Genomic DNA, 11660 nt, shown 5'->3' on the forward strand with positions numbered 1-11660 from the left:
ATGCTTAAAACGCGTTTTCGCACAAATCCGTGCGCAAGTGCTAAAAAGAGCAGCATCGGCATGCTTAGCACGTCGTTTGGTAGAAATCCACGTGCGCGTTCTGCAAAAAGCACCATTTGCATGCACATCTTGTGGTTTTGCAGAAAACTTCATCCGCGTCTACCAAAAGATGCATGTGCATGCTTAAAACGCGTTTTCGCACAAATGCGTGCGCGGGTGCTAAAAAGAGCAGCATCGGCATGCTTAGCACGTCGTTTGGTAGAAATCCACGTGCGCGTTCTGCCAAAAGCACCATTTGCATGCACATCTTGTGGTTTTGCAGAAAACTTCATCCGCGTCTACCAAAAGATGCATGTGCATGCTTAAAACGCGTTTTCGCACAAATCCGTGCGCGGGTGCTAAAAAGAGCAGCATCGGCAAGCTTAGCACGTCGTTTGGTAGAAATCCACGTGCGCGTTCTGCAAAAAGCACCATTTGCATGCACATCTTGTGGTTTTGCAGAAAACTTCATCCGCGTCTACCAAAAGATGCATGTGCACGCTTAAAACGCGTTTTCGCACAAATGCGTGCGCGGGTGCTAAAAAGAGCAGCATCGGCATGCTTAGCACGTCGTTTGGTAGAAATCCACGTGCGCGTTCTGCAAAAAGCACCATTTGCATGCACATCTTGTGGTTTTGCAGAAAACTTCATCCGCGTCTACCAAAAGATGCATGTGCATGCTTAAAACGCGTTTTGGCACAAATGCGTGCGCGGGTGCTAAAAAGAGCAGCATCGGCATGCTTAGCACGTCGTTTGGTAGAAATCCACGTGCGCGTTCTGCCAAAAGCACCATTTGCATGCAGATCTTGTGGTTTTGCAGAAAACTTCATCCGCGTCTACCAAAAGATGCATGTGCATGCTTAAAACGCGTTTTCGCACAAATCCGTGCGCGGGTGCTAAAAAGAGCAGCATCGGCATGCTTAGCACGTCGTTTGGTAGAAATCCACGTGCGCGTTCTGCAAAAAGCACCATTTGCATGCACATCTTGTGGTTTTGCAGAAAACTTCACCCGCGTCTACCAAAAGATGCATGTGCATGCTTAAAACGCGTTTTCGCACAAATGCCTGCGCGGGTGCTAAAAAGAGCAGCATCGGCATGCTTAGCACGTCGTTTGGTAGAAATCCACGAGCGCGTTCTGCAAAAAGCACCATTTGCATGCACATCTTGTGGTTTTGCAGAAAACTTCATCCGCGTCTACCAAAAGATGCATGTGCATGCTTAAAATGCGTTTTCGCACAAATCCGTGCGCGGGTGCTAAAAAGAGCAGCATCGGCATGCTTAGCACGTCGTTTGGTAGAAATCCACGTGCGCGTTCTGCCAAAAGCACCATTTGCATGCACATCTTGTGGTTTTGCAGAAAACTTCATCCGCGTCTACCAAAAGATGCATGTGCATGCTTAAAACGCGTTTTCGCACAAATCCGTGCGCGGGTGCAAAAAAGAGCAGCATCGGCATGCTTAGCACGTCGTTTGGTAGAAATCCACGTGCGCGTTCTGCAAAAAGCACCATTTGCATGCACATCTTGTGGTTTTGCAGAAAACTTCATCCGCGTCTACCAAAAGATGCATGTGCATGCTTAAAACGCGTTTTCGCGCAAATGCGTGCGCGAGTGCTAAAAAGAGCAGCATCGGCATGCTTAGCACGTCGTTTGGTAGAAATCCACGAGCGCGTTCTGCAAAAAGCACCATTTGCATGCACATCTTGTGGTATTGCAGAAAACTTCATCCGCGTCTACCAAAAGATGCATGTGCATGCTTAAAACGCGTTTTCGCACAAATGCGTGCGCGGGTGCTAAAAAGAGCAGCATCGGCATGCTTAGCACGTCGTTTGGTAGAAATCCACGTGCGCGTTCTGCCAAAAGCACCATTTGCATGCACATCTTGTGGTTTTGCAGAAAACTTCATCCGCGTCTACCAAAAGATGCATGTGCATGCTTAAAACGCGTTTTCGCACAAATCCGTGCGCGGGTGCTAAAAAGAGCAGCATCGGCATGCTTAGCACGTCGTTTGGTAGAAATCCACGTGCGCGTTCTGCAAAAAGCACCATTTGCATGCACATCTTGTGGTTTTGCAGAAAACTTCATCCGCGTCTACCAAAAGATGCATGTGCATGCTTAAAACGCGTTTTCGCACAAATGCGTGCGCGGGTGCTAAAAAGAGCAGCATCGGCATGCTTAGCACGTCGTTTGGTAGAAATCCACGTGCGCGTTCTGCAAAAAGCACCATTTGCATGCACATCTTGTGGTTTTGCAGAAAACTTCATCCGCGCCTACCAAAAGATGCATGTGCATGCTTAAAACGCGTTTTCGCACAAATGCGTGCGCGGGTGCTAAAAAGAGCAGCATCGGCATGCTTAGCACGTCGTTTGGTAGAAATCCACGTGCGCGTTCTGCAAAAAGGACCATTTGCATGCACATCTTGTGGTTTTGCAGAAAACTTATCCGCGTCTACCAAAAGATGCATGCCCTACTAGAAAATCCTATTTGTTTTCAAACGGGTTTCATCAAATAGGGTTATGGAACGGGACCCCGTTTGATCCTGTTCAGTCCTGACCTGTTTATTCCTGTTTAAACCTGACCCGTTTAAATCCTGTTTGATCCTGACCCGTTTAAATCCTGTTTAATCCTGACCCGTTTAATCCCGTCCTATCTAACCCAGACCTGTTTGCCCCTGTTCAGACCTATATTTTGCTGCATTCATACCTGGTCCTTTCAGAATGGATTGATGTTGCTTAATATAATTTACTCCAAACCTATTTTGTACATTTGTGTATTTGCGATCAGCATTGAAGAGAAGTAGATCTGCATTATGTTTGCAACAAGAATGCCACTTTCACATGTAGGTTTGCCTGGTACATTGCTTGATACGAAGATAAACACAATTTTCGGCATAAATTGATTAGCACTACCAACACTGATGTGATACATCATGAACAAGTTTTGTATGACCCACGAGTACGTTCTCTATGTATGACCTACAAGAAAATGCACCCTGAAGAAGACTGTACCTCATTTTCATATTTACTACTAGTATGCAAATGTAATTCTTGCAGATTTAGTATTTGTTCGATTACTTGTACTCGTTTTAATGCAGTGCTTTTTGTTGTAATGGTTTGTTCACAAATCTACAGTAAAGCGTAATTTTGGGGTGAAAAATGTCAGGCAAAGTATTGGCATGTACTTGTAAGTGAAAAAGACAAGTATACTTTACGTAGGTATTTCTGTACACCAACTTGAGCTTTCATTAAGCCTGAAGTCATCCGGCTTAAAAAAAAGCATGTCATAAATGTCCCAAGCACTGTTTATTGGACCTTCTAACGGTATTTCGATGCATCCAGTCTGCCGAGAGAAGACCGCTGGAGTGGGTTGCTTGGGTGAGAGCGAGCAGGGCACCTGAAAAAGTAAAGCCAATAATTTATCTTGACTCATGCAACAGGTTGGCACATAGGCAAATTCGCCTATGTTCCCACAGATAAGAAAGGTTCAGCATTCCGGTCATAGGAGATAATGAATAAATCTTATTGAAAAATATGTGGTTTCATGCAATGCCTATGTTTCAAGGGAACATGGAGTACTGTGGGAGAATAAGCTGTCATAATTAGCAGGCGATTGAAGCAAGTGTTATAGGAAAAAGATGGACACATCGTTTGATTAGCAATAATTACTAGTATTGAAGCAACAGAATACAAACATGAAATACCTTTAAAAACAACACCGACAGGTTGAGATAATAAATTATTCAGAAACTAAACCCTTCTGCCAGCAAAACACCGTAGTGTACTGGCTTTGACATTGCGCTGCTCAGGCAGAGGGCGTGGGATTGAATCCCGGCCACAATGGCTGCATTTAGATGGCAGGGAAATGCCAAAACCCCTATGTAAGGTCTATTGGGTACACGTTAAAGGAGACTAGGGATCCCGCCAACTTGAAGTTATAAAAACCGGGGTAAATTTCGAGATAAGCAAACTCACAAAAGTAGAAGGCCCTGGCCATGCGAAGACCATATAAAGCCTTTTAAGGTAGGTGCCAGCAGCCGCAAAATTTCTTGCAAAAGCGAAATATAGCAGAAGCGGTATTTTTCCGTAGATCACTTTTGCAAGGTATTTTACAACTTGACACCCGACATGTTGGGCATCTACGGGCAACAGCAATTCTTGCACAGATCATAGCAAACACTGTTGCACCTAGGTATACATAGACACATAGGTATAGGTACAGTCGCCAACTGATTTTCCGGACTCCGAAAATTCGGACTTGATTACTCGGTCTGCTTCACGGCACCGCCATTCTCCCCATGGACCATAATGTATAACAACTTCCGAAAGTTCGGTCGCCTTGCAACCTCTCGTCTGATTTTTCGGACACTCCTTGAGCCAACTTGATCGAGAGCACCATGCACCGACTCTGACCGTTGCATGGTTCTACTTGCTGAACGACATTTTTGTTTTGAACGGAGCCTCCTTGCTGCCCCACGAAGTGGCGCTACTGCAAATCCCTGCTCATCATCATCGTCTCTGCCTGGTTTGTAGCTACAGCAGTTCCGGTATCAGCTTAGTATGCCATGTCAAGACAATCCAGCAGCTGATTTGTTTGTTTCTTCGTGCACGACGCTGCGAGTAGGCCAGGTTTTTTGTTTGTGCAACTGATGTCGGCGTGACGATGTTTGATGAAGCAAGATGGGCCAATTCATTCCACTAATATCTAGAATAGCTACCTGTAAGCACCACCTACCTTTCAACAACATTTGCAAAGCAAAAAACCTCATCCTGAAAAGTCTGCACATGACGACATCGGTAGCATCATCAGCGTGGGGCCTCAAGATAATTCGGCAAGCCAAGAAATTACTGACAGCACGAGTGCAAGCATGCCAACAGGAAATCAGTGGCTGAATAATGCACCTTCTACCAATTGGTAGACAGTGCATTTTCGCAAAGCCCTAACTATAGCAGATCATTGTTCAGGAGTTCCAGAATGCACAACTCTATGCCATTTTCACACAGACTCTAGGGAAGCACCTCTGCACAGTTGCAAGAAAAAAAGCTAGATGCCCCAAGAGAAATGAGCCCACTCAAGCCATGGAAGTTGTGTTTACCTTGTCTTCCTACAACTACTCAAAACCTAGGACTGCTGTTTTGCACAAGGGAAAAAACGTCAACATTGGTGCCTCGCCCAACACAAGTGGTCTGCGCTGTAGAAGGTGCCATAAGTCAGCCCACAGATGAGGCCCACACCAGTGCTGTCAGTGTGCTGTACAAATTGCAGAAGCACAGCCTACAAGCTTGTCTGCCTTAGTGTGATCGCACCAATGAACGAAAACTAACGAATCAAGTTTGTTTCGTGCCGAGAACAGTTGCCTCATGCTGGCTTGGTTTGTTGTGTAGGCATGTAAATAATGAAAAGGCCTGCATCACTATCTCTGAAAAAAAAATCATGTAACAAAGCACGTACAGTACACAGGTGCAGTGTCTATCACATACCATTTCGTGCAGTAGAGGCTACATCGGATAAACCGGCCAATGTATAAATGACTGGCAGCGTGACCAAGCAAACTTGATGCATGGGTCAGTTAGCAGTGGTAGTGCACTGCTCTCGGCGCACATGCACCTATGTTTGAAAGCTGCTTGATCGTGACAAAATATAAAGACAAAAGCGCTGGAGAGATATCTGAGGCTTTTCTTATATGTATGACGAGGAACCTAGCGCTAGCTCCCCATGCAGAGAATTACTAGACAGTGAGACTGCTTCTTATCATTGTAAAACAAGTGTCACGCTCACCATGTTTCTGTGCGAACAGCATGTATTCAGATCTATTCTCCCCCTTTCACCTTTTGCACAATATCACTGTGCGAGCAATAATACTGAACTGTTAGTAGCACTCTGTCCTGTTGCCTCCTTTCTTTCCTTGTGAATTGTGTGCTAAATAAGGCTTTTTTTGGTGAAAGAGTGCTAGTTTAACGCATAAACTAGCGCCATGGCACTTTGCAATAAAGGACTGTTATAATTCTCTAAAAATTTGTCCATGCAGAACAGTGTCAAAAGAACACCTTAAAGAAAGAACATGAGTGTATCTATCATAAAGACCAATCCTTGTCTTTTTTCCTTAACATAATTTTCAATACCGATATTGAAGTACAAGCTCACCATATTATATCACCTTGTCAATGAAGCAAGGCACAATGGTGCCCAACTGTCGCGGGACCAACTTGGATGTGGAGATCAGCGCAGATCAGCAACATAGCATGGTCTGCTTACACTTCTCCAGGTCCAGCCATACCTACAGCAGCTATAAAACAAGTGAGCTTAGAATCACAAGCGAAACAATATAAAAAGTGACACTGAACAAAGCAACTTTCGTTAAGCATAAATAGGATCGAAATGCTGACATTATGCCCATAAGTAACTTCACTTTGAGCAACAAAGCATCCAATTTAAGAAAGATTATATTTATCAGCTATCTATGTGAGAAAGATTAATCGAACGCCCTCTATTTGCCATACCCCTCCCCTTATGCATGGATGTCTCCCTGACTGAGTGAGCTGATCCCAGGTATAGTGTAATTAAAGGTTGTCACTTGGTGGGCCAATCCCGATACCATTGCATGACTTGTACAATAATTTTAATGTGTTGTAATGCTGGCCATCCTGCAGGCACTGCAACATTATAGCACCCATAAGGCTAATGGTATTACCTGATAAGGTTAACTAATAGGTGTCCCCAGAAGCATAACTCGGCATGTATACTCGGAGGCCATTATTATAAGAGAAGCAATGGCAGAGGTGAAGCTTTATCCTGTGCCATATGCAAAATGGCCGAGCACGCCCAGCTTCTGGTTACATTCTCACTTGTGACCACTGCAACAGGCTGACTGACATGCGTAACCAGCAGTTTGTAGGACCACATTTTCATACCCTGCAATTTGTTTTACATCTGAAGAGATCAGCCTCAAGCTCCATGATGCGCTGCACTCAAGAAGCATTATAAACTGGCAACATTTAAATGCTATGCTGCATGGTTTGTTGCATGCTTTAGGAATTTACTTATTTATTATACACATAGCTCATAGGCTCCAGTTGGAGTATTGCATGAGGTGGCAAGAAAACAAATTCTGAACAAGGAGAACATTCAACAAAACAAGTCAGACCAAAGAAGAAAAAATAACATACTCTCCTAATGGGACTATGTATCTGGCAGCTAGCTTCTAAAAAAGACAATTAGGAATCTTTTACTACTGGTAGCGCTTTAGGGGATGGAATGTAGAATTCCAAGCTTCATACACTTTTAAGCCACCTTTCGTGGCTTTTTGTTTTGAACTCCTATTCTCTGTACTATTATAGAAATGAATACCCCCTCCAAAATAAAACAAAGAAAAACATGTAATGCACAGTAATGTAACACAATAATGTAATGCACAACAGTGAATACTTAGAAAAATGTAATTAAGAACATGGAGTCTATGTGGGCACAGATGTTAGAAGTCTACATGAAAGCATAATAATAAAGGTGGGCAAAGCATCTATGCTTTTGTCGGGCAAGCTGCAGCAAGACATACAGGTAAAGCATGCCTCACAACACAGTCCCTAAAAATATCTGTCACAATACAGTGAGTAGGTATATCATGCATATCTACAATAGCTCCTAATTATATTTAACTCAGAGGGGGCTACCTATGTAACTTGATCAAACTGAAGGTGAGCCAAATTCTAAATATACGATTCAAGTAGACAGAAAATGGACGTTATGAAAATGCATCTACAGCAAAAGTGTTGTACATTATTGTTGTACATTATGTCATACCTGCCAACCTGTGAACATAATATTTTGTAAAAATGCTGCAGACACTAAATTCTTTGTTGGGGACATAGCACACATTATTTTAAAGCTTGCTCTCAGCACCCCCATTGTTGCATACACACACACATTATTAATAAAGGGAAAATCGCACATCTACCCGCTCGTAGCAATTGCTACAAAAGAAACCCGTACGGATTCCTCGAAAGAAAAGCCTCACAATTGAAAAAAAGAAACCGTCCAGGTCTGGGACTCAAACCCGGGACCACCGCCTTGCCGGGACAGCCGCTTTACCATCTAAGATAACCAGGCGGCTAGCAGATGGCCGGGCCAAGTCGAATTTGTCGACAACATGAAGCAAAGGCAAGGGTCTGACGTAATAGTTCTGCGGAAATGCGCAAGGTGTTGAGAAGTAATTAATAAAGGAGAAAAAAATATTATGTCAAACCCTTGCTTTTGCTTCGCGTTGTCAAGTAATTCGACTTCGCCCTGCCATGTGCTAGCCAGCTGGTTATCTCAGATGGTAGAGTGGCTGCCTCGGAAAGGCGGTAGTCCCGGGTTCGAGTCCCGGACCAGGACGAATTTTTCTTCAACTGTGCGGCTTTCCTTTTGAGGAACACATACAGGTTTCCTTTGTTGCAAATGGTACGAGCGGGTGGATGTCTGATTTTCCCTTTATTAATTACTTCTCTCCACCTCGTGTGTTTGCGCAGAACTATTACGTCACACACACATTATCAACCATTATTTAACTTGTCGTGCAGCACGAAAAGCAGCAGCGAACTTGAAACCAGTAACTGACAACATTTTTTTTTAGATTACAGAGCTTTACGCTGCTTCAGGAATTTATCTGACTAAACTTCCTAAAAGCACGTGCCCCTCTGATGTTCTCGTTAGAGATATTGCATCGCTAATAATAAAGCAGTACAAGTACCATTATAATTAATTTTTTACATGCATTTTAACAATGTCATACCGTCAATCTCTCAACAGCTTTAAAACATCTTAACCAACACAACTTCATTGTCTTTCTAAAATGACATTAATAAAATTGTAAAATGAGCCCACATTTGTAAACCCACGAAAAATTCAGGAGTTTCCAAACATGGATGATACCAACAAAATCTGCAGCTCTTGTAAGTGGCAGCAACTGCTTTGCACACACCTTGTCACAGCATGCACATCAGGTACTTTTCCGTGCTGTTGAGGCTGCAGAAGTGCCGCAGGTGCATATGTGGAGGTGCCTCTGGTTCACAAAATCTTGCCATCCCTAAACAATAATAAATACTTATTTATTGTAATCCCTGCTGAAACTGCAAACTTGTGATATAAAAAGATCACGTCATATTTTGAAAAAGGTCTCATACAACCAGTTACATGAAGCTGCAACTGGTTGTGCAAATATCTGATTGTAACATCACAGGCGGTTAAATAACACGTAAATCGAACTGTAGAGAACATGAATCTACTATGAAAAGGTTCACACAAACGTACAGCTGTATAACGTGAGTTACATGAAGCTGCAACTGGTTGTGCAAATATCTGATTGTAACATCACAGGCGGTTAAATAACACGTAAATCGAACTGTAGAGAACATGAATCTACTATGAAAAGGTTCACACAAACGTACAGCTGTATAACGTGAAATGTGAATTGTACTATCAAAAAATTCCTTAGGACATGAAAAGCGTTCCAAAACCTAACTTGTCTATGCGGCGCAACAAAGCACTGCTCCCAAAGGACGATGCGCTTAAAATTACAACAGACCACCTCATTTCTGGAGAGACAATACAGAAAAGAGAAAGATTTTTCGATTAAAAAGAAACATTGCTTATGTAATTTCGGCTTCTCTGCTAGATCGGAATCCTTTACAAGTACACGAAAACACACAGGACACTAATACACGTCATCTGACGACACACTATAAACAGAAGAATTTCCATACAAGCTAAAGATCTGGCCATGCGTCGACGAAGAAATCGGGTGCTATCTCGCGCAGCTGTTAGCTGTGACGACGACACATCGACGTACTACTTCTAGAAATGACTATACCATTTCTTAATGAAAAATTATGTACACAAACAGTAACTTTCTTTGCTTGAATTTTTGTGCCCATTTAGATCAAAGAACCACTTGCGCTAGCGTGCTTCATAGGTGAAAGTAAATAAACCACAGATAGAGCTGTTGGTAACATGAATACGTTTTAGGGCAATTTCCATGGAACTTTTTGCTAAATGTGCACTGCGACATGAAGAACAACCATTTGAAAAGCACATTTATAATTCTTGCTGCTTTACAAATCCGGATCCGGTTGTTGTACGGATCTTGCGATACGTACAACAACGCACACTTCACGAACCATAGACAGGAAGAATGCGCGCAAGCGCCGGACTTACCTTTCTAGGCGTACTCGGAAAACGCTCCTTTTAGCGTCACAGGTGCCGCGGCATCGACTGCACCAACGGTCCTTCCGGCGCACACACTGTTGAATTGCGGATCAACTACAGGACGTAAGAGCACAACTTTCACCAAATTCTTCCGTACAGCGCGATACGATGCGACAGTGCCAGAGGAGGAGATCCTGTTCATGAGCCCGGAACAAAGGAAGCGCGAAGGGTCATATCTTCGACATCGGCGCACCACACGAAGGATACTGCGGGCTACATTACGCGGTCCCAGGGGTTTTGTGATTCTCAATGCATACAAAATGCACCACAATTTCTCTCGGCACAGCGTACACACGATTAAACAACTACATCGGACGGCGTCAATGCAGCAAGCACTCACATGTGGCGACAACTGAGGACGGCAAAATAATATCACCTGTAACTTTACCGGCGCTACCTGTGCTGCCATCTGTAGGCCGCCACCGAAAGTGACCGTGCTTTCGGTGATCTCATGGATGGTGACGGCGTTGTATTTCGATGTTATGCGAGTCGTACAGCGTCTTGTACGACGTGTTTCAGCAACGTTGCTTTTAATAGAGAGGACAGCAATCTGCGTATACGCCGTATAGACGTCTCACCCACTTGAAAAACACAACAGCAAATTTTCAGTCTGTCGTATTTTGGGACGTTGTGACTGTCGTTCTGTTCTCTGTAGTGTGACGCCCTGTAGTCGAAAATTCTGTAGTTCCTGATCAATATTTGATTAAAAATTGACAGAGGTCATTTTAAGGTTATGTAAAATTATTAATACGAAATAAAATAAAAAAAATAAAAGTAGAAAAAAAAATGCCTTTTGCCTAGGATTCGAACTTGGGACCTGACGGTTCCGAGACAAGCATCTTACCACTGCACCACGCCGAACATCACTGCTGGCGTATGTTGAAGCTATGTCAACAGTGTAAATTGCTGTCTGGGTTGCTGTTTACATTTGCATTTTAAAAGCCACGATGCGCTTTCACTTCACCGCGTCAACTGCCGCATCTCTAGATGAGCAAAAGTGTTGTTACCATCGACAGGTACATCGTGGAGTGCTAGACCATCGATTTTGCTGTAAGGATATCCATATTTCATACGAAATTCAGAAACAGACAACGGTGACCGGGGACACTGAGGGTTGTTACTGCTAATTTCGACAGTTGTCTCTTGCTCTTTACACTTTTGAGCTCGCATATAATTCGTGTGTTCAATACAATATAGCTACATAAACACTCGTGGGTGAGTCTTCATCTCGACAGAATACTGGCTTCTCACGGCAGCGCTGTACCAGATTAATGAGACCCGAGCGAGACAGCTTTTCACGCAACTTTGTGGAACAATCCAAAACTTCTTTCCCGCTTCGCATATGCTTGTGCAATATTTCTGGGAAATTAACTAATGTGTCAGTGTA

General features: G+C 43.4%; 1 long non-coding RNA gene across 1 annotated transcript; it reads right to left on the reverse strand.

The window, feature by feature from the left end:
* Positions 1–3320: 3320 nt before the first annotated feature.
* On the reverse strand, positions 3321–11301 carry LOC140214482 (uncharacterized). The gene is made up of 4 exons (XR_011891412.1): positions 10223–11301; positions 8991–9095; positions 6179–6320; positions 3321–3430 (listed from the first exon to the last, which is right to left on the reverse strand). It is a non-coding gene; the product is annotated as an uncharacterized lncRNA (long non-coding RNA).
* Positions 11302–11660: the final 359 nt, after the last annotated feature.

This window comes from Dermacentor andersoni, unplaced genomic scaffold (assembly GCF_023375885.2).
Source record: "Dermacentor andersoni unplaced genomic scaffold, qqDerAnde1_hic_scaffold ctg00000255.1, whole genome shotgun sequence".
Classification (NCBI taxonomy): Eukaryota; Metazoa; Arthropoda; class Arachnida; order Ixodida; family Ixodidae; genus Dermacentor; species Dermacentor andersoni.